This window comes from Salmo trutta, chromosome 37 (assembly GCF_901001165.1).
Source record: "Salmo trutta chromosome 37, fSalTru1.1, whole genome shotgun sequence".
In the NCBI taxonomy this organism is placed as follows: domain Eukaryota; kingdom Metazoa; phylum Chordata; class Actinopteri; order Salmoniformes; family Salmonidae; genus Salmo; species Salmo trutta.
This window is the reverse complement of record NC_042993.1, coordinates 19,370,961-19,395,398: the sequence shown is the minus strand read 5'-3', so window position 1 is coordinate 19,395,398 and position 24,438 is coordinate 19,370,961. Positions and strand designations below refer to the sequence as shown.

The window sequence follows — 24,438 nt, the reverse complement described above, 5'->3', positions numbered from 1 at the left end:
CGCAAATTTGGACTCATCAGACCAGTCTCCTCTGAACAGTTGATGTTGAGATGTGTCTGTTACTTGAACTCTATGAAGTATTTATTTGGTCTACAATCTGAGGCTGGTAACTAATGAACTTATCCTCTGCAGCAGAGGTAACTCTGGATTTTCCTTTTCTGTGGTGGTCCTCATGAGAGCCAGTTTCATCATAGTGCTTGATGGTTTTTGCGACTGCACTTGAAGAAACTTCAAAGTTATTGAAATGTTCTGGATTGACTGACCATCATGTCTTAAAGTAATGATGGACAGTCGTGTCTCTTTGCTTATTTGAGCTGTTCTTGCCATAATATGGACTTGGTCTTTTACCAAATAGGGCTATCTTCTGTATACCACCCCTACCTTGTCACAATACAACTGATTAGCTCAAACGCATTAAGAAGGAAAGAAATTCCACTAATTAACTTTTAACAAGGCACACCTGTTAATTGAAATGCATTCCAGGTGACTACCTCATGAAGCTGGTTGAGAGAATGCCAAGAGTGTGCAAAGCTATCATTAAGGCAAAGGGTGGTTACTTTGAAGAATCTCAAATATAAAATATATTTTGATTTGTTTAACACTGGTTACTACATGATTTCATAGTTTTTATGTCTTCACTACTTTCTATAATGTAGAAAATAGTAAAAATAAAGAAAAACCCTTGAATGAGTAGGTGTGTCCAAACTTTTGACTGGTACTGTACATAAGCACTTAGGTACAAAGAGTAAGGATATTGTTTCAGTCCACCAGGAATCCAGGGTGAATTGATTGATTATTATTGAATTGATTATTGTTCCATCTGATGATAATTGTGGCTCTATTTCAGCAATGCATGATGTTTAATTATTTCAGGATAAAATTTGGAAGTAACTAATACTGGTGCATCCATTTTAAAGCAGTAGGCAATATTAATTCCATTTTAATTTTCTTCTTGCAAGCAGGAGTTGCCCGGTTATTGCCTCTTATACCCTGCAGTTTAAAATGTAAAATAAACATATTGCCAGAGAGCAGTGGCTTACTCCTCGCCCTTTTTGATAAACTTCAAAAGCAGGTGCAATATTTTGAGACACAGGGAAGATAAAGTTAATTTGAGTATTTGTGCTGAATGTTACTATTTTATCCATTTATCCCAACTACAGTTAGGTAGCCTTACTCCCATATACAGTAGTATAGGCACTATTTTTGTTTCACCCAGATGGAACAGATGTTGTATTGACCGTGTTCAGTAAGCACCAAACTGAAGCAAATATTTTAAACAGAGGTAGTACTACCTGCACTTGTCCTATAGGGGCGTTCATTTCTGTTGTCCGTTTGTTTGAAAACCTTTTCTACTGTTTGTGCCTAATGAACACGACCCAGGGTTTACCGTAGTCCAATAACACAGAACACTCCACAGCTAGATCACTGTTTGGGATGAACAATAGTGACACTTGGGTGATTTTCAGCCTCACTGTTTTTGATAGTTATCTTTGTCCTCTTTGTTGTATGTATGCGTTATAGACTTCATCGTCAATCTTACTCGCTTTCTCAAACTATGCCAGATGCACCATTTCAAAATGTTTGTTTTAAAGAAAGTAAAGAAAAACACAGGAAAAATATCATTTTCAAATGTAATTTTTGTAAGGTTTCAAACATTTAAAAAACTACGTTTTGCTGATCTGTCTTTCAATTTCATTTCTGACAATTTTTTACGAAAAAATGGGGAAAAGGAAAAATCAAGAAATATAATTAACAAAAGAAATTGAAATTGTCAGGTAATATTATCTTGAATGGCTGTAGTTATAATAATGATCTATTTATTGTACATATGCGTTCCTCCTTTGTGGAATAAGACACATTGAATTCAAGTTGGGTATACATTGTATAGAAAAACTAACAAAAAGCCATGGATATTGTGAAGCTTGTCATTTTGTTTATTGATCACTGTATATTCCTGTGCCACAAATGTGCAGAAATGTGTGGGGTTTTTCTATTTACTATCAAAAGCATTCTCAACTTTCTATATCTTGTTTTCTAGTACTTAGAGGCAGTAGGATCATCTTTTATGGAGAGTTGTTTGATCTATCCCAGGACCACTTTGTCTATACATTGTATGAAGTGCTCTGCTGTTATTACATGCTTTACTTTCAGCAGCATTGATGTTCAGTTAGCGATTTAGTTAATATTATTATCATTATCGTACACTTAAACATTTCTCCTCGTAAAAATTATTGTAAGGCTTGGCGTAGATCAGACAACTGGAATGGGACTTTTCATTATCTTTTTTCTCCTAGTATATATTTTCCAGGGAAAGGCAGTGCATGGTCCACATATAAGTAAGAAAGAGACTCATGAGATGAACTACCCGCTGTGTGTTTAAAATACAGTCCTAATGGATAAGCTATGTGCTAACCTAGCCATGGTCATGAAGCGAGTCTTCAAATACATATTTTAAAAGATGAAGGAGTACTAGATGTTGTGTCAAACAGAGCTTGGAGTACTCTCAACAACACAACGCAATACTGTCACAATATGACTCCAATGGCTTGCATCATATTCTGTCAATAAAGTTTAAGCGACGTTTTCAAGTATTTGATGTGGTCAAATGATGATATGGTCTATGTGGACCTTTATGTAATGGAAACATAAAACATCTGAAAGAATATACTCATAGATATTTGAATAAATAAATGGAATAAAGTGTTTTTTTGTGCTGTGGTCGTGTGTGACACAGACACACCTCCCCTTGCCTGTGTGTCAGGGTCATTATGGTTCTGACTAAAAGGAGTACAGCTAAGTTAAGGTTAGGAAGGTTAGGAAAAGGGTTAGGGTTTTTGCTCTCCTAACCTGCTATTAAAAGTCACTACGGGTCATAGCTGTACTCCTTCTAGTCACATCCGGTCATTATGGTCGACATGATCTACGTCACTTGTCTGTAAACAAGAATTATACAAACCTTAAAAAGAAATGTAAAAGAAAACCCAAATGATGTCCTAATACTCTCCAGGACAGGCTGCTGTATATTCCATCCACCTCTCAACCTACAGAGAAATTGCATAAAAATCTCTCCTTATAACAATGTTTTCAGCCCCTTCAGTGACTCCAGAACACCTGAGTATTTCCTCTGGAAATGTTATTGTGTGGACATTGAAGTAATGATCCTTTTCAGGACATTCAGTCACATTCATTTGGGTTGTGTTTTAATATTCAATTCTAAAAAGTGATGCCAAATCAACTTTCAACAAAGTATTTTGTCTTATAACAATCATTGACAAAACTAACATGACTAAACTGTGGTTCCTTTTCTTTGATAAATGTAATATTTTCACACAATTCTGACAGTTATAGAACAAATATAAATCAATTACAAATACATTTATAAATAATGCTATGATATTATTAACCATATTTCTAGTTAACATAATTAGAGAAGCTGGACAATACTAGACACTATCAATGTAATTGTGCGGTCACAGTGATGTGCTAGCCAATTGCCCCAGCTTTCAATGGAAACATAGATAATAAAATTATTTAAACAAGAAAAATAGTGTTTTATTTACGGAGGTCCGTTTTTCAGGGGATGACTGCAGTGTATTGCGGGGGCAGGTGGTTCTGTTGAACCCCAGTACCTATACCTGCTCCCTCTGGACCCTTTGGGTAGTTCAGTCTGCAGAAACAACACAGGACATCATAGGATATTTATTACTTTGACTATGACATACAGTGCTTTTGGAAAGTATTCAGACCCCTTGACTTTTTCCACATTTTGTTACATTACAGCCTTATTCTAAAATGTATTAAATCATTTATTCCCCTCATAAATCTACCACAATACCTCAATAACAAAGCAAAAAGAGGTTTCTATAAATTTTTGCAAATAAATAAGAAATTGAAATATTACATACACCATCGTTCAAAAGTTTGGGGTCACTTAGAAATGTCCTTGTTAATGAAAGAAAAGCAAATGTTTTGTCCATTAAAATAACATCAAATTGATCAGAAATACAGTGTAGACATTGTTAATGTTGTAAATGTATTGTGGCTGGAAACGGCAGATTATTTATGGAATATCTACACAGGCGTACAGAGGCCCATTATCAGCAACCATCACTCCTGTGTTCCAATGGCACGTTGTGTTAGCTAATCCAAGTTTGTCATTTTAAAAGGCTAATTGATCATTAGAAAACCCTTTTGCAATTATGTTAGCACAGCTGAAAACTGTAGTACTGATTAAAGAAGCAATAAAACGGGCCTTTTTTAGACTAGTTGAGTATCTGGAGCATCAGCATTTGTTGGTTCGATTACAGGCTCAAAATGGCCAGAAAAAAAGAACTTTCTTCTGAAACTTGTCAGTCTATTGTTCTGAGAAATGAAGGTGATTCCATGCAGAAATTGCCAAGAAACTGAAGATCTCGTACAACGCTGTGTACTACTCCCTTCACAGAACAGTGCAAACTGTCTATAGCCAGAATAGAAAGAGGAGTGGGAGGCCCCGGTGCACAACTGAGCAACCGGACAAGACCGTTAGAGTGTCTAGTTTGAGAATCAGATGCCTCACAAGTCCTTAACTGACATTAAATAGTACCCGCAAAACACTAGTCTCAACGTCATCAGTAAAGAGGCGACTCCGGGATGCTGGCCTTCTAGGCACAGTTGCAAAGAAAAATCTCAGACTGGCCAATAAAAAAAAGATTAAGATGGGCAAAAGAACACAAACACTGGACAGAGGAAGATTGGAAAAAAGTGTTATGGACAGACGAATCTAAGTTTGAGGTGTTCGGATCACAAAGAAGAACATTCGTGAGACGCAGAAAAAATGAAAAGATGCTGGAGGAGTGCTTGACGCCATCTGTCAAGCCTGGTGGAGGCAATGTGATGGTCTGGGGGTGCTTTGATGGTGGTAAAGTGGGAGATTTGTACAGAGTAAAAGGGATCTTTAAGAAGGAATTCTATCACTCCATTTTGCAACGTCATGCCATACCCTGTGGACGGCGCTTAATTGGAGTCAATTTCCTCCTACAACAGGACAATGACCCAAAGCACAGCTCCAGACTATGCAATAACTATTTAGGGAAGAAGCGGTCAGCTGGTATTCTGTCAACAATGGAGTGGACAGCACAGTCACCGGATCTCAACCCTATTGAGCTGTTGTGGGAGCAGCTTGACCATATGGTACGTAAGAAGTGCCAATCCAGCTTGTGGGAGGTGCTTCAGGAAGCATGGGGTGAAATCTTTTCAGATTACCTCAACAAATTGACAACTAGAATGCCAGGCTGTAATTGCTGCAAAAGGAGGATTCTTTGACGAAAGCAAAGTTTGAAGGACACAATTGTAATTTCAATTAAAAATCATTATTTATAACCTTGTCAACGTCTTGACTATATTTCCTATTCATTTTGCAACTCATGTCATGTATGTTTTCATGGAAAACAAGGACATTTCTAAGTGACCCCAAACTTTTGAACAGTAGTGTAAGCATTCAGACCCTTTACTCAGTACTTTTCTGAAGCACCTTTGGCTTCGATTACAGCCTTGAGTCTTCTTGGGTATGATGCTACAAGCTTTGCACACCTGTATTTGGGGAGTTTCTCCCATTCTTCTCTGCAGATCCTCAAACTCTGTCAGGTTGGATGGGGAGTGTCGCTGCACAGCTATTTTCAGGTCTCTCCAGAGACGTTCGATCAGGTTCAAGTCCGGGCTCTGGCTGGGCCACTGAAGAACATTCAGAGACTTGTCCTGGAGCCACTCCTGCGTTGTCTTGGCTGTGTGCTTAGAGTCATTGTCCTGTTGGAAGGTGAACCTTCACCCCAGTATGAGGTCCTGAGCGCTCTGGAGCAGGTTTTCATCAAGGAGCTCTGTACTTTGCTCCATTCATCTTTCCCTCGATCTTGACTAGTCCACCCAGTCCCTGCTGCTGAAAAACATGCTTCACCGTAGGGATGGTGCCAGGTTTCCTTCAGACGTGATGGTTGGCATTCAGGCCAAAGAGTTCAATCTTGGTTTCATCAGACCAGAGAATCTTGTTTCTCATGGTCTGAGAGTCATGTGGGCTGTCATGTGCCTTTTACTGAGGAGTGGCTTCCGTCTGGCCACTCTACCATAAAGGCCTGATTGGTGGAATGCTGCAGAGATTGTTGTCCTTCTGGAAGGTTCTCCCATCTCCACAGAGGAATTCTGCCACCTCCCTGACTAAGTCCCTTCTCCCCCGATTGCTCAGTTTGACGGGCGACCAGCTCTAGGAAGAGTCTTGATGGTTCCAAACCTCTTCCATTTAAGAAAGATGGAAGCCACTGTGTTTTTGGGGACCTTCAATGCTGCAGAAATGTTTTAGTACTCTTCCCTAGCTCTGTGCCTTGACTCAAACCTGTCTTGGAGCTCTACATACAATTCCTTTGACCTCATGGCTTGGATTTTCTCTGACATGCACTGTCAACTGTGGGACCTTATATAGACAGGTGTGTGCCTTTCTAAATCATGTCCAATCAATTGAATTTAACACAGGTGGACTCCAATCAAGTTTTAGAAACATCTCATGGATGATCAATGGAAACAGGATGCACCTGAGCTCAATTTAGAGTCTCATAGGAAAGTGTCTGAATACTTATGGAAATAAGGTATTTCAGTTTAAAGATTGTAATAAATTAGCAAAAATCTTAGAAAAACCTGTTTTTGCTTTGTCATTATGGGGTACTGTGTGTAGATTGATGAGGAAAAATGTAATTTAATCCATTTTAGAATAAGGCTGTAACGTGACAGAATGTGGAAAAAGGTCAAGGGGTCTGAATACTTTCCGAATACACTGTGCATGCTACAATAGAGATGTTAACAAACAAGAGATACACGCTACAGTATTTAGAGGGATATACCATTAAAATGTAGTAGTGGGTTTATAGGGCGTGGCAAAATTGCAGAGTATAATTTTTTATAATCTCTTAGTTTCAGACAGTTGTTTTCAACCAATTTCACATTGACCCTGAAATTCAACCGCCAAAGATGTCATACCATCCACATCGATGGGGCTGTAGTGGAGCGGGTCGAGAACTTCAAGTTCCTCAGTGTCCACATCACAAAAAAATGATGCAATACCCTTGGTAGAACCAAGTATTGAGTATTTGTTATAAATAATTGGTAATGTACAAGTGAATAGGTTGGTTTACTTTCAAGTTTAAGTTTTGACCAATGAGGTCGCTTGTTAAGCTGTGGCCAATGTGAAGGTTGACCTGGTTAACGGAAGGCCTGGGGAAAAAGAGAGGGAGAGAGACGTTGGGAAAAGGATGGACATTATATTATGACTGTTGGTGAAGAAAAATGATAAAAGACGATAAAAATAGAACAAAACCCATACCTACCGAGTTTAAGGGAAATATCGATTTTATTTTACAAGAGAAATATAATTTTGTTAAGAAAGACTTAGTAAAGACTGAAGCTACCGTCTCATCGTGGAGGTATTTGACAGCCTTGAGGTTAGCCTAGCATTGTGCGACACCGAGAAACAATAGCTTGGGGAAGATTAACGTGTTCATATTTCCATGGGATATTTTTATTTATTTCACCTTTATTTAACCAGGAAGGCCAGTTGAGAACAAGTTCTTATTTACAACTGCGACCTGGCCAAGATAAAGCATAGCAGTGCGACAAAAACAACAACACAGAGTTACACATAAACAAACGTACAGTCAATAACACAAAATAAAATACAAATTGAAACGTATATGTACAGTGTGTGCAAATGCAGAAGAGTAGGGAGGTAGGCAACAAATAAGCCATAGAGGCAAAAATCATTACAATTTAGCATTAATACTGGAGTGATATATGTGCAGATGATGATGTGCAAGTAGAGATACTGGGGTGCAAAAGAGCAAGAAGGTAAGTAATAATATGTGGATGAGGAAGTTGGGTGTGCTATTTACAGATTGGCTGTGTACAGGTACAGTGATCGGTAAGCTGCTCTGAAAGCTGATACTTAAAGTTAGAGAGGGAGATATAAGACTACAGCTTCAGAGATTTTTGCATTTCGTTCCAGTCATTGGCAGCAGAGAACTGTAAGGAAAGGCGGCCAAAGGAAGTGTTGGCTTTGGGGATGACCAGTGCAATATACCTGCTGGAGCGCATGCTACGGGTGGGTGTTGCTATGGTGACCAGTGAGCTGAGATAAGGCGGGGCTTTACCTAGCAAAGACTTATAGATGATCTGGAGCCAGTGGGTTTGGCAACGGATATGTAGTGAGGGCCAGCCTACGAGAGCATACAGGTCGCAGTGGTGGGTAGTATATGGGGCTTTGGTGATAAAACGGATGGCACTGTGATACACTACATCCAGTTTGCTGAGTAGAGTGTTGGGGGCTATTTTGTAAATGACATCGCCAAAGTCAAGGATCGGTAGGATAGTCAGTTTTACGAGGGTATGTTTGGCGGCATGAGTGAAGGAGGCTTTGTTGCGAAATAGGAAGCTGATTCTAGATTTAATTTTTGGATTGGAGATGCTTAATGTGAGTCTGGAAGGAGTCTAACCAGACACCTAGGTATTTGTAGTTGTTCACATATTCTAGGTCAGAACCGTCCAGAGTAGTGATGCTAGTTGGGCGGGAGGGTGCGGGCAGCAATCGGTTGAAGAGCATGCACTTAGTTTTACTAAGATTTGACACACTGAACTCTATCTGAGAAGTAGTTGGTGAACCAGGCGAGGCAGTCATTTGAGAAGCCAAGGCTATTGAGTCTGCCGATAAGAATGCTGTGACTGACAGAGTCGAAAGCCTTGGCCAGGTTGATGAAGATGGTTGCACAGTACTGTATTTTATCGATGGCGGTTATGATATCGTTTAGGACCTTGAGCGTGGTTGAGGTGCACTCATGACCAGCTCGGAAACCAGATTGCATAGTGGAGAAGATATGGTGGGATTCGAAATGGTCAGTGATCTGTTTATTAACTTGGCTTTTGAAGATTTTAGAAAGGCAGGGCAGGGCAGAAAGGCAGGGCAGAAAGGCAGGGCAGGATGATATATAGGTCAGTTTGGGTCTAAGGTGCCTCCCCCTTTGAAGAGGTGGATGACCGCGGCAGCTTTCCAGTCTTTGGGGATCTCAGACAATATGAAAGAGAGGTTGAATAGACTAGTAATGGGAGTTGCAACAATTTTGGTGGATAATTTTAGAAAGAGAGGGTCCAGATTGTCTAGCCCAGCTGATTTGTAGGGATCCAGATTTTGCAGCTCTTTCAGAACATCAGCTGTTTGGATTTTGGTGAAGGAGAAGCGGGGGGGATTAGGCAAGTTGCTGCAGGGGTTGCTGAGGTGTTGGCCGGTTTAGGGGTAGCCTGCTGTGGAAAAATGCTTATTGAAATGATCGATTATCGTAGATGTATTGATGGTGACAGTGTTTCCTATCCTCAGTGCAGTGGGCAGCTGGGAGGAGGTGCTGTTTTCTGTTTGAAAAAGCTAGCCTTAGCTTTCCTAACTGACTGAGTATATTGGTTCCTGACTTCCCTGAAGAGTTGCATATCACAGGGGTTATTCGATGCTAATGCAGAACACCACAGGATGTTTTTGTGCTTGTCAAGGGCAGTCAAGTCTGGGGTGAACCAAGGGCTATATCTGTTCTTCGTTCTACATTTTTTGAATGGGGCATGCTTATTTAAGATGTAGAGGAAAGCACTTTTGAAAAGCAACCAGGCATCCTCTACTAACGGGATGAGGTCAATATCCTTCCAGGATACCCGGGCCAGGTCGGTTAGAAAGGCCTGCTCGCTGAAGTGTTTTAGGGAGCGTTTGACAGTGATGAGGGGTGATCGTTTGACCGTGGACCCATTACGCACCAGGCAATGAGGCAGTGATTGCTGAGATCCTGGTTGAAGACAGCAGAGGTGTATTTAGAGGGCAAGTTGGTCAGGATGATATCTAAGAGGGTGCCCATGGTTACGGATTTTGGGTTGTACCTGGTAGGTTCCTTGATAATTTGTGTGAGATTGAGGGCATCTAGTTTAGATTGTAGGATGGCCGGGGTGTTAAGCAAGTCCCAGTTTAGGTCACCTAACAATACGAACTCTGAAGATGGATGGGGGGCGATCAATTCACATATAGTGTCCAGGGCACAGCTGGGGCTGACAAGTGGCAATGGTGAGAGACTTGTTTCTGGAAAGGTGGATTTTTAAAAGAAGAAGCTCGAATTGTTTGGGCACAGACCTGGATAGTATGACAGAACTCTGCAGGCTATCGCTGCAGTAGATTGCAACTCTGCCCCCTTTGGCAGTTGTATCTTGTCGGAAAATGTTATCGTTAGGGATGGAAATTTCAGGATTTTTGGTGGCCTTCCTAAGCCAGGATTCAGACACGGCTAGGACATCCGGGTTGGCGGAGTGTGCTAAAGCAGTGAATGAAACAAATTTAGGGAGGAGACTTTTAATGATGCATGCATGAAACCAAGGCTTTTACGGTTACAGAAGTCAACAAATGAGAGCGCCTGGGGAATGGGAGTGATGCTGGGGGCTGCAGGGCCTGGGTTAACCTCTACATCACCAGAGGAACAGAGGAGGAGTAGGATAAGAGTACGTCTAAAGGCTTAAAGAACTGGTCGTCTAGTGCGTTCGGAACAGAGAGGACAGGGGGCAGGTTTCTGGGCACGGAAGGATAGATTCAAGGCATAATGTACAGACAAGGGTATGGTAGGATGTGAATACAGTGGAGGTAAGCCGAGGCATTGAGTGACGATGAGAGAGGTTTTGTCTCTAGAAGCATTGTTTAAGCCAGGTGCGGTCACCGCATGTGTGGGGGGTGGAACAACAGGGCTAGCTAAGGCATATTGAGCAGAGCTGGAGGCTCTACAGGGAAATAAGACAAAAATTACTAAACAAAACAGCAATAGAGAAGGCATATTGACATTAGGGAGAGGCATGTGTAGCCAAGTAATTATAGGGTCCAGTGAGTAGCTAGGCGAGCTGGAGGCACGGAGATTCAGACAGCTAGCAGGCTGGGGCAAGCAGCAGGCTAGCAGATGGGCCTCAGGGGGACGTCGCAACTGGGGAGCCTGTAGAAACCTCCTCGGACGTTACGTCGGCAGACCAGTCGTGATGGATCGGCGGGGCTCCGTGTTGGCATCAAAGGGTCCAGGCCAATTGGAAAAAGAGGTATTGAAGCCCAGGGATTATCTGATGGATTTTTTCGGCTAGCCATAAAATGGGCTTAGCTCGAGGCTAACTCCAGGCTAACTGGTGCTTGCTTCGGGACAGAAACCCCCTCAGACGGTTACGTTGGTAGACCAGTTGTGATGGAATGGCGCGGCTCCGTTTCGGCAGCAAAGGGCCCAGGCCAATTGGCAAAAGAGGTAGTTGAAGCCCAGGAATTGCTTGATAGATCTCTTCGGCTAGCCGGGAGATGGGCCTAGATTCGAGGCTAGCTCCAGGCTAACTGGTGCTTGCTTCGGGACAGAGACGTTAGCCAGGAGTAGCCACTCGGATAGCAGTTAGCTAACTGCGATGATCCGGAGTAAAGGTTCAGCGCTTTCAGTAGGAATCAGGAGATATGGTGGAGAAAAGCAGTCCGATATGCTCTGGGTTAATATCGCGCTGTGCAGGCTGGCAGGAGTTGACCGGGCTGAAGCTGGTAGATGTCCGAGTTAATGGTGATGGCTAACTAGCAGTGGCTAACTGACTACTAGCTAGTAGCTAGTTAGCTGGCTAGCTTCGGAAGGGGGTTACGGTTCTAAAGGTAAAAAAATAGCAGATCCATACCGCATTGGGTGAGGTGGGTTGCAGGAGAGTATGTTCAGTCAGTAGATGGAAAAATGAGATAAAAAATATTCAAAATATATACGAAGAAAGAAATTATATATACAAGGGACGGGACAAGACAATCAAAACATCCCACTGATACGCCATCTTGGACAAAGATATCGGCTACTGCTAAGGAGTACTGTCTGCATCGATAGCTGTGCTTGCTGTGGCTCTTGTGAGGAAACCTGCACGGAACTGAGGGAATATCTACCAGTAGTGAGTAACCACAACGGTGGGGTGCTTCTGGACTTTATGTGTGTCATAATTTTTTTTTGTTGAGCTCCAACGCGCGCCAATGGGTTAAGCAAGCTTGAAATAATTTGGACATGGGTTGTGCACGACTCATTGGGGTTTCTTATTTTTATTTCTTTTGATGTGGTACAGGGAAAATGTAATAATACACATCTTGAACCTTATGTATGTTGCCTTGGTGGAGTCATTTACTGTTTAAATTTCATTTAATGCATGGGAAAGTATATCCTTATACAATAACAAAAATCTATAATCATTCCATCTGAAGTTAATACCCTAGTTGTCATCACCCTAGATAGTTTACAATAGGGATTCTTATTGGAGATGTCCTTCTCACCTAACATCCCATGCTGTTGAGATACTCTACGTATGGTAATATCGTGAGAGTCAAATTCGAGCCTGGTGAGAGGGTTACAATGAACATGGACCACACATACCCACACAATTGTGAAGAAGGCACAATAGTGCTTCTTCCCCCTCAGGAGGCTGAAAACACTTGTCATGGGCCCTCAGATCTTCAAAAAGTTCTACAACTGAACCATTGAGAACATCTTGACTGGATACATCACTGCTTGGTACTGCAACTGCAAGACACCCACGACCGTTGACGCTACAGAGGGTGGTGAGTACGACCCAGTACATCACTGGGGCCAAGCTCCCTGCCATCCAGGACCTCTATACCAGGTGGTGTCTAGTATAGAGGTCAAAGACTCCAGCCACTCAAGCCATAGACTGTTCTCTCCTGCTACCACACGGCAAGCGCAATGCACCAAGTCTGAAACCAACAGGACCCTGAACAGCTTCTACTGCTAAAGACTGCTAAATAGCAACTCAAATGGCTACCCGGAGTACCTCCATTGACCCTTTGGTGCACTAACTCTCTTGCACTGACTATGTACACACACTGGATTCTACCCACACACTCACACATACTTACACTCGAACACGCACACACACACACACTACATACGCCCGAGTACAGCACGCGCACACATGCATGGGATTGATTTGCACTTTTCACACCATAGTACGTTCATCTCTAGGAGACAGAACACATCTCCTTCCTGAGTGGTATGATGGTTGAGTGGTCCCATGGTGTTTATACTTGCGTACTATTGTTTGTACAGATGAACGTGGTACCTTCAGGTGTTTGGAAATTGTTCCCAAGGATGAACCAGACTTGTGGGGGTCTACAATTTATTTCTGAGGTCTTGGCTGATTTCTTTTGATTTTCCCATGATGTCAAGCAAAGAGGCACTGAGTTTGAAAGTAGGTCTTGAAATACATCCACAGGTACACCTCTAGTTGACTCAAATTAGGTCAATTAGCCTATCAGAAGCTTCTAAAGCCATGACATCATTTTCTAGAATTTTCCAAGCTGTTTAAAGGCACAGTCAACTTAGTGTATGTAAACTTCTGACCCACTGGAATTGTGATACAGTGAATTATAAGGGAAATAATCTATCTGTAAACAATTGTTGGAAAAATGACTTGTGTCATGCACAAAGTAGATGTCCTAACCGACTTTCCAAAACTATAGTTTGTTAACAAGAAATGTGTGTAGTGGTTGAAAAACGAGTTTTAATGACTTCAACCTAAGTGTATGTAAACTTCCGACTTCAACTGTAGATAGCTACCTCAATTACCTTGTACCACTGCACATCGACTCTGTACTGGTACTCCCTGTAAATAGCCATGTCATTTTTACTCATTGTTATTTGTTATTCATTATGTTTTATTCCTTTTGTCACTACTTACATTTTTATTTTATTTTGATCTTTAACTCTGCATTGTTGGAAAGGGCCCGTAAGCATTTCACTGTTAGTCTACACCTGTTGTTTATAAAGCATATGACAAATAAGATTTGATTTGATTTGACCTCATAGTTGTTCTGTGGGGGGAAAGGTGCATTGCTTGGGATCACAATGCTGCCAAGAGGTATTTCATTCCCAATGAACAAGACTTCCTAAAAGTGTAAATGGATTATAGTAATCTTTTATTCAGCACAATTGTACTCCTTTGCTATTTGAGGTATCATGGCTGCTCAGTGCGCTCAATTGCAATGTTACATATGATAAATGCTAGAACTTAGTTGAATGTTTATGATGTTTTACATTATAGTAACACTCACCTCAGGGGTGGAATAGCAGCAGACAACATTGCAGGCAAACGACGAGACACAGATGACACTTTGAACTCCAGCGCGGAGGAAACAGCCAAAACACCTGAAATTCCTTGTGACCTCCTCTATAATAAACATAAAATGTTACAACAGTAACAAGATTATAGGTAATAAATACCCCTTTACCAATTTACAAACATCTCCTGACCAACAAAAGTGCTAAAGGAATAATAATTTGGGCATACCCAATACTGTTGACAGACATAGCAGTATGGATAGTCCCAGTTGTAGTTCAACATGATCCCAGCACCATCTAAAGAATGGAGAATAATGCCAGTAAGAGCAGTTACGGTGGCGACTACATTCATTCCCAGTGGCCCTTTCACCTGAGGAGACAGAGCAGAGAGAGGTCATGGGAATGGCTATTGGTTGTGGATGAACATTTCTGAAGAATACAATGCAATATAGAATTCAATATGTTGACAATCGTTATCACAATTTAAATGTACACCCTACATCTTGAGTGAAGCCTAAACTTCATTGAGGGAGAAAAATGGTTTATACTGACCAGACACTTGTTCAGTTTGTTGTCAGCAGAAAGTGAGACTTCAATGATGTACAAGGAAGAGATATAATTCAGATTTCTTCTGTATGACCAAAGTTCAAGGTCAAGTTTAATTGCACCCACATAGAAGTCAATGCAAACTGTATTGGGTGTAGTAATAATAATGACTTATTGTACATATGCTTTTCTCCTTTGTGGATGAAGACACATGAATTCAAGGTGGGTATAGATTGTGTAGAACAACAAACAAGAAGCCTTGAATGTTTAATTGCACCAACATAGAGGTCAATGCAAACTAAAATCCATAGGCCTATCTAAGCACACATACATTGCACCAAAATATAAACGCAGCATGCAACAATTTCAGAGTTTACTGAGCTACAGTTCTTAAAAGGTAATCTGTCAATTGAAATACATTAGGCCTTAATCTATGGATTTCACATGACTGGGCCTACAGATATGCATCTGTTAGTCACAGATACTGTAAAAAGAAAAGTAGGGGTGAGAATCCGAAAACCAGTCATCTCCTTCACATTGTGTCAAGAAGCCTGATCAACTCTATGTCCACTTAACCCGGAAGCCAGCCGCACCAATGTGTCAGAGGAAACACTGTGCACCTGGTGACCGTGTCAGTGTGCACTACACCCGGCCTGCCACATGAGTCACTAGTGCGCGATGGGACAAGGACATCCCTGTCGGCCAAACCCTCCCTTAACCCGGACGACGCTGGAACAATTGTGCACCGCCCCATGGGTCTCACGGTCGCGGCCGTCTGCGACAGAGCCTAGACTCGAACCCAGAATCTCTAGTGGCACAGCTAGCACTGCGGTGCAGTGCCTTAGACCACTGCGCTGCTCAGGAGGCCCGGTTTCTGACAATTTGTGCAAAAATCATTCGGTTGTGCAAACCCACAGTTTAATCAGCTATCCGGTTGGCTGGTCTCAGACGATCCCACAGGTGAAGAAGCCAGATTTGGAAGTCCTGGGCTGGCGTAGTTACACGTGGTCTGCGGTTTCGAGGCCGGTTGGACTTACTGCCAAATTCTCTAAAATGAAGTTGGAGGCGGCTTATGGTAGAGAAATTAACATTCAATTCTCTGGCAACAGCTCTGGTGGACATTCAGCAGTCAGCATGCCAATTGTACACTCCCTCAAAACTTGAGACATCTGTGGCATTGTGTTGTGTGACAAAACTGCACATTTTAGAGTGGCCTTTTATTCTCCTCAGCACAAGGTGCACCTGTGTAATGATTATGCTGTTTAATCAGATTCTTGATATGTCACACCTGTCAGGTGGATGGATTATCTTGGCAAAGGAGAAATGCTCACTAACAGGGATGTAAACAAATTTGTGCACCACATTTGGGAGAAATAAGCTTTTTGTGCCTTTGGAAAATGTCTGGGGTCTTTTATATCAGTTCATGAAACATGGGACCAACACTTGACATGTTGCATTTATATTTTTTGTTCAGTATATATTAGTCATTAGATAATATATAAGTCATTAGATAATTAAGAGATTATAAAGCATTACATCAAATGAAATATATATTTTTAAATTGCATAAAAAACAATTGTGCATTGCTATTCGAAACTACATGATTCAATTATGAAGATGTTCACATTGTTTTTACATGCACATTGTTTACATCACTTACAATGATAAATCCCCAGACAAATATTAAACTGATTCCTCCAATACTGTCTATCAGTGGTGCTGTAATCATCACGATTCCTATCAACAGCATCATCAAACCAAAACATAAAACTTCTTAAATTACCATAGTACAATAGCTCATTGTGCAGTAAAACAGTATTATAGTACCTTTCGCTAAAGCCACAAACCAAAATGTTGAAAATAAATAGAAATGATCTAAAACAGGAATTATCCCCAGCGCTTTTGGATGCCCTATCCGGAATCTTCCCAGCGCTGAGGAGACTGTCTGTCCCTGACAGTGAGTGAGAGAAGTGTCCCTCACTCCATTTCCAGAAGGATGCACATGGGTGATGACCACCTCCCCATTAGTGGTTGTTGTTATAGAGCTGGACATCATCAGAGAGGAGAACAGGATGTTTGTAGTAAGAGGTGATCTGACCAGTGAGTGGTGTATTGTTGAGCCTGGTTATTTGTACTCTACCTGGAACCTCTGTTAATGAAATGACATAAATGAACAGTGTGTCAGCCAGTCATTCTGCTTACACTTTGAACTCTCTCTCTTTCGAATATAGGCTACTGACTTTGTCCTGATGTTTATGAAATATTTTGTCATATTCTTAATTTAACTGTATTCTATGTTTTGAGAGAAGTTATCTGTCTGTGTGTGTGTGTGTGTGTGTGTGTGTGTGTGTACATACGTACGCACGTACGTACGTGGATAGTGGCCATGTATTGTGAATGTATTATCTGTTTACTGGAATAACCTTCCTTATATTACTGAGCGACCTTTGGATTTGCTTCATAACTTTCCATCATGAGTTATCGCTAAGATACAAACCACATGTACTGTATTATCAAGTAGGTACAAGTAATTTATAACAGTTTTTATCTCAATATCAAATCATTTCTGGGTAACAATTAAGTACCTTACTGTGATTGTTTTCAATTAAAATGGTCAAAAATGGTTCTTAGCAAAGAGCAATTTCTCACTCAATAATTTTGCTAGGACTGTCTGGTAGTGGTCTGAGTGGGGAGGGGTAACTGAAAACTAGCAGTTATTGGCAGAAGGACTGGAAATGTCTTTCTTATTGGTCTTTTAACTAATTTACCGTCTGGTATTGTCACCAGGCAGGCCAAAACTCAATCCCACCAAAACTGGCTGACTTTTCAGGCAGTCTTTTCAAACAGCTCTTACACTAAAAGGGCATTATCATAAAAGACAGGCATCGAGGCATTCAGTTACTGTTCGATTGACCTCTAGAAAGGGCAAAATAAGTGAACTAAACGATTGAGCGTGGATTGATCGTCGTGCCAAAAACATCCCAGCCTCCTGGGCTTTTTACATACGACCGTGTCTTTACCGAGAATGGTGCAACAAACAAAAAACATCCAGTCAAAAATAGTCCTGTAGGTGAAAACAGCTTGTGTTGATGAGAGAGGTTGAAGTTGAATGGCAAGTATCATGCAAGCTAACAGTCGGGCCACAAACAAGCAAATAACGGTTCCGTACAACAGTGGTGTGCAGAGCGGCATCTCGGAACGCACAACTCGTCGGTCTTTGACACTGATGGGTTATTGCAGTAGACTACCACACCAGGTTCCACTCCTATCAGCTAAAAACAAGAAGAAGCGGCTGCAGTGGGCATGTAATCACCAACACTGGACAACTGAGGAGTGTAAAAACATTGCCTGGTCTGACGAATCCCGGTTCCTGTTGCGTCATGCTGATGGTAGAGTCAGGATTTGGCCTAAGCAGCATGAGTCCATGGTCCCATCCTGCCTGGTGTCAACGGTACAGGCTGGTGGTGGTGGTGGTGGTGTGGGGAAGGTTTTCCTGGCACACGTTAGGTCCCTTGATACCAACTGAGCAACGTTTGAACGCCACAGCGTATCTGAACATTGTTGCTGACCAGGTGCATCCCTTCAAGGCTACAGGGGGTCCGACCCAGTACCAGATGGGTGTACCTAATAAACTGGCCAATGAGTGTATATAAAACATAGGAAAATCACGTTTTTGACTGCACTGTGCCTTTAAAACAGCAGGCTAGTAATGGATGGACCAATAACTGACATGGTTTGGCAGAGCGACCTGTACATTCTGGTCCTTCATTCATTCTCTGCCATTTTATTCCCCCAAGACTATTGTGTCTTGTCTTATCTCCTCTTGTGGTTTCCATGAACAACTGTGTGATCAGTTTCTTATACGACCTAATTCACGGCTAATGCATGAATTGGAAAAATGTATCTCAAAACGCATGTGTATCAAGATCCATATGGTGTAACATATCCCAACTGTGAGTACAACCCAACCCATATCCCAACTGTGAGTACAACCCAATCCATATCCCAACTGTGAGTACAACCCAACCCATATCGCAACTGTGAGTACAACCCAACCCATATCCCAACTGTGAGTACAACCCAAACCATAACCCAACTGTGAGTACAACCTAACCCATATCCCAACTGTGAGTACAACCCAACCCATATCCCAACTGTGAGTACAACCTAACCCATATCCAACTGTGTACTGTCACACATAGGGCGTGGTATAATAAAGGTCTGGCTTAATAAAGGTGTGGTATAATAAAGGTGTGGTATAATAAAGGTGTGGTATAATAAAGGCGAGGCTTAATAAAGGCGTGGTATAATAAAGGTGTGGTATTTTTTTTAATTTTATTTATTTCACCTTTATTTAACCAGGTAGGCAAGTTGAGAACAAGTTCTCATTTACAATTGCGACCTGGCCAAGATAAAGCAAAGCAGTTCGACAACATACAAAAACACAGAGTTACACATGGAGTAAAACAACATACAATCAATGATGCAGTAGAAAAAAAAAAATAAGACTATATACAATGTGAGCAAATGATGTGAGATAAGGGAGGTAAAGGCAAAAAAAATGCCATGGTGGCAAAGTAAATAAAGTATGGCAAGAAAAACACTGGAATGGTAGATTTGTAGTTTGAAGAAAGTTAAAAGTTAAAATATAAATAATATGGTGCAAAGGAGCAAAATAAATAAAATAAATAAATACAGTAGGGGAAGAGGTAGTAGTTTGGGCTAAATTAAAGATGGGCTATGTACAGGTGCAGAGATCTGTGAGCTGCTCTGACAGCTGGTGCTTAAAGCTAGTGAGGGAGATAAGTGTTTCCAGTTTTAGAGATTTTTGTAGTTCGTTCCAGTCATTGGCAGCTGAGAACTGGAAGGAGAGACGACCAAAGGAGGAGTTGGCTTTAGGGGTGACCAGAGAGATATACCTGCTGGAGCGCGTGCTACAGGTGGGTGCTGCTATGGTGACCAGTGAGCGGAGATAAGGGGGGACTTTACCTAGCAGGGTCTTGTAGATGACCTGGAGCCAATGTGTTTGGCGACGATTATGAAGTGAAGGCCAGCCAACGAGAGCATACAGGTCGCAGTGGTGGGTTGTATATGGGGCTTTGGTGACAAAACGGATGGCACTGTATAATAAAGGTGTGGCTTAATAAAGGTGTGGCTTAATAAAGGTGTGGTATAATAAAGGTGTGGCTTAATAAAGGTGTGGCTTAATAAAGGTGTGGCTTAATAAAGGTGTGGTATAGCAAAACAAATCCAGTATAGGCAACATTCTGAATTGAGTAAGAAGGAAGTAAGAAACTGAAATATACTGTTTGTATTGTTGGTTTTTGGCCTATATCTGGTCAGTAACTGGAACACTCATTCACTTTTACAGCAACGTTAAATACCATATCCAACAACTGAATGAAAGTGTTTGAACAAGCTTGATGCTTTTGGCTACAGTGGCTTATATCGTCATCAAACAATTTACTCTGAAGTGAAACAGACTACGCACAAATATCCAATTGTTCACAAGTTTATATGGTTGTCATTATGTTGAGAATCAGGTCTATAATGGCCTATGTAATGCATGTTGCTCACCCTCAACTCTATAGTGGCAGGTTTGTCATCCATGTACTTCATATAAATGTGCACTAGAGGACAGTACTGTTTAGCACACATCAAATTGGGGCCACTACACAATAAATAGCATTCACTTGTATATAAGAACCTTGACAGCTGGGGTGTGAAAGGGATTTTGTTGATTTTCGCCAGTGTAAAGGTAGTGTCAGATGGTCTTATTCCTTACAATATGGGCTTTGGTCTTTTAACACTGACTGTATTATAGTCGTGCAATTTGCAAAATCAACTTGATTGGAGGTACAGAACCCACTCCCGCCTCTCGTCAACCCGGTCTCTGGAATAGACATAACATAGTAAATAGTAAATCCAGGATACTTATGATAATTTACATTTTGTATGGTATGTATGAATTTGTGGATGTCCATCATCCATTTTGTATGATATATTACGAATTGCAATTCGTTCAATATGTTACAAATTGTAATTCGTATAAAATGTTACGAATTTGTTAAACGTATGATATGTTACGAATGCCAATTTGTTGTGGCTAATGTTAGCTAGGCGGCTAACGTTAGCTAGGCTAGAGGTTGCTAGATGTTCCTATGTAACGTTATACGCCCACCCATCCAACTGGACCATCCACCCTACTTCGGTTTTTGCCTTGAGTAACCTTCTGTCTTATGTAACCATACCAAAGGTATATCATATTAATTTGAGTGTTCCGGATATACATTTATTATGTTACGTCTAGTCTATCAACCAGGCTACTATACTGGATTTTTGACAGTTGTTGACATGATGCCCCATTTACATCGTGAAGTGTTATTTAATCTTCATGAATTCTTGCCCCGCTACTGAATGGACAAGAGTACTGTTTGTAGCAAAGATCACATTTATTTTGGGAGATTGTAAAATATGCCCTTTCCATTCAAGGCAGGATCAATATATTGTTTCTAGTGATAATAAAACATGTTTAGTTTTTTTTCTTTTTCTTCAACTTGTTTCTCTAACTTTATAGCGAGTCAAGCTAGCTTGCACTGCAGAGCAGTTAGCTAAAAGCTAGGCTAGGTTGAATATACCATTGTAGCTAGCGACCTCCACCTAATAATTATCATCAAAAACAAACGTCATTACCATCACAAACTTAAACGGGAGGCAACAGTCATATAATATAATTGGCTTAACAGTCAATGTGTATTATTTAACATTACTATTAAAATTGTACTCACTTATAGGAATGGGTTATTGTTTATAAGTTGCTAGCTATCCCATAAAGCCACCACCGAAAACCACATATTTTCATCTTCCTCTGAAGACGATGCAAAGTTTAAAACAATTCTAAGTATGCTGCGTCCATCTAACAACGGAGCCTTCAACAGCAAGGGGGCGTTGTGTTTTCAATCTGTTGTGGACATCCCCATTGAAATGCAATACATCTGGCGCAATGTAACAGAGTGCTTATGGGTAATGCAAACTTTAGAGGCTTTAGGGTTGTCAGACAATTTTTGGGCCAAAGCTAGCTCAAATTCTACACGTCGGAGTAAAACGAGGCTACAGCGTCCATAAGGTAATCATTAAGCCTCGTTCACATTACCCATAAGCACTCCATTACATTGTGCTGGATGTCATGCATTTCAATGGGGACGTCCACAACGGAGTGGAATTACATCGCCCCCTTGCGGTTGAAGGCGCCGATGCAAGAAGGACACTACGTAATTTGACATTTTCCAAACTTTGCTTTGTCTTCAGTCCAGCCAGAGTCCGAAAGTTACCAAACCACAGGAGAAGATGAAAATATGTGGTTTTCATTGATGGATGATGGTAGATACCAAAATCAGTTAGATAAAGTTATTTTGCAAGCTATTTTTAAACTAGCTAGCTTGATTCTGTATGGAGCCATAGCTAGCTAGCTAGCATAATCATTAGAAAATGAATCATTCACCTGCGAAGACCTAGCAACTGACATTAATGCCATGATTTATTGATCACCCAGTTAGATCTGGAGTTTTAGTAGAAGCACGACTGAAGTTAGAAAATCATTTGTTTAGCTTTGACATTTGCTGCATACTGTGAATCTGTACTGCCCTTTGATTAATTAAAAACCATATCTAAATAATTTACAATTGTCTGTCCCCACTCTCCAGGCTGCAATCCACTCCCAGTTAAGCGGGGTCCGTTCAGGCCTCCGTCAGCTCCACAATGCCTTGGGGGATGTGATGGACATCCAGAACTCCCTGCCCGGTAGAAGTCAGCAATGACTGGAGGCAAAACATTAACACCATTGAGAACCTGAAGTACGTAAAATATGCTGGGACGCAACATCAGCGGAGGCTCCTCAGAAGAGGAAGGTGAGGACCATTCTCCTCAGTGAATATATATATATATGTATATATATATATATATATATATATATACTAAATATATTCACATGTCACTAAATAATTAATTACCAATGACCAATGATGTCATTGTTTGATTGAGCCTGCTGTCTGAACCCAACATTTACGGAGTCATGCTTTGTAGCAATTATTGTGGCCTTTGTGTTACGCCGATTGTACAATCACACTAGCAGTGAGTAGATATGGTTGTCCTTGTTCAATAGAGCCATTGGACTTGTCTCAATGATGTTCCTATCTGACACAACATTGCAGAATATCTAGGTTGACATATTTTCTCTGGCTTTTTAAATGTTCTTTTACATACTAACATAGGGACATAATGCCCTATTAATTTGAGCCGGATTACAGTGAAGAGGAGTTGAGACAGCGAGAACAACAATTGCGAGACCAGCAAGCAACGATGGGGAGACTTTGACTAGTGGTGCCTATGTGGGTGCTGTCCAGCCATGCCGACAGAAGATAAATGTCTGTGCTGCAACTAATTAGATCGTCGACGGTTCATACTGGAGATGGTCACTGCAGACCCCATGGATTGTGTGTCTGATACAGACCATCAAAGTTTTGATGCACATATGGATAGAAGTGTGCTGGAGACATTTTTCAGAACCTCCAAGATCAAATGGCGGCGGCAGACTAGACCAGCGGGGTAGTAAGTTGTTTTGCTGTTGGTAGCTACCAGCTAGCTAGCAATATAAGCTCTCTTTTCACATGAGGCAGTGTTGTTCAGTACAGTATAATTTTGTGATCGATTTGGCCATAACGGGGCTGGCTAGTACCACTACAAGTTGAGCTAGCTAGCTTTGTTTGCTATACCCAAAATGTCCCATAGCCTAATGTTGTCGCTATCTAGCTATTGTAAGCTAGCTAGCATAGCTAGCCTCAGTACATCTTATTAGTAGAAAAACTGGATAAATGTTTTGATGATGACGAAGAGTAAAGGAATGACTTTGGCTTTATGACTCATATTGGTCTTTGAGTAACTATACCTGTGTGTCTGTGAGATGTGTAATATTCTGCATCGTGCTGCTACAGTAGGAAAAGAGACAGTACACAACGATTGCCCATTAAAGTCTAATAGCGTTTTTGTCATTCTTTTACAGACAATACTGCTTGGTGACCTACAGATTATTTTTGGAGATGGTTATCGGTGCGGAGAAGCTAGGCACAGGACACTGAATTCCCTGAAAACATTTCCAGCGCCTACTTCAGTCCAAGTCAAGCACTGGTCTAACTGAATGTGGATGTTGCGTTGGCTGAATGTTCCAGGCACGCTCCAGAATGTTCTTCTGCTGGTGAACCTTGTCTTGTGTTGGGCAATGGCAGCTGGTCTGGCAGAAGTTCATGAGCTCCATGACCTTGGACTCATAGACTTTGGCTCTTGCCAGCCCCATGCAGTCAGCCCCATGCAGTCTTTTCCTCTTCCGAGTCAGATGATGTTGAGCTTGAGTTTTTTCCCGGATGAAAGATTTCATCCAATGGGTCTACAGAATCTGTACTTCTAAAGCAGAAGCACCAGGATTAGTCTGTAGGACATACACTAGTCAGTGATTAGGCAACATTTTACTACTTTGTCCCCATGAATACACACTCCGACAAGCTACTATCTCCACCCTTCACCCTTGTGTCAATAGATCATGCATACAAACCTTCACACACAGTACCCACTCCCAACAGACACCAGTCACCCACACCATCCCCTCTTCACGAAGAACTATGCTTTTCTCCGATTTACACTTCAAGCTTTGCATAAACAATCAATTAATGCTGCAATATGTAACTTTTTG

At 41.3% G+C, this 24,438-nt stretch overlaps 1 pseudogene; it reads right to left on the bottom strand.

The window, feature by feature from the left end:
• Positions 1-3,527: 3,527 nt before the first annotated feature.
• On the bottom strand, positions 3,528-24,045 carry LOC115176498 (uncharacterized; annotated as a pseudogene).
• Positions 24,046-24,438: the final 393 nt, after the last annotated feature.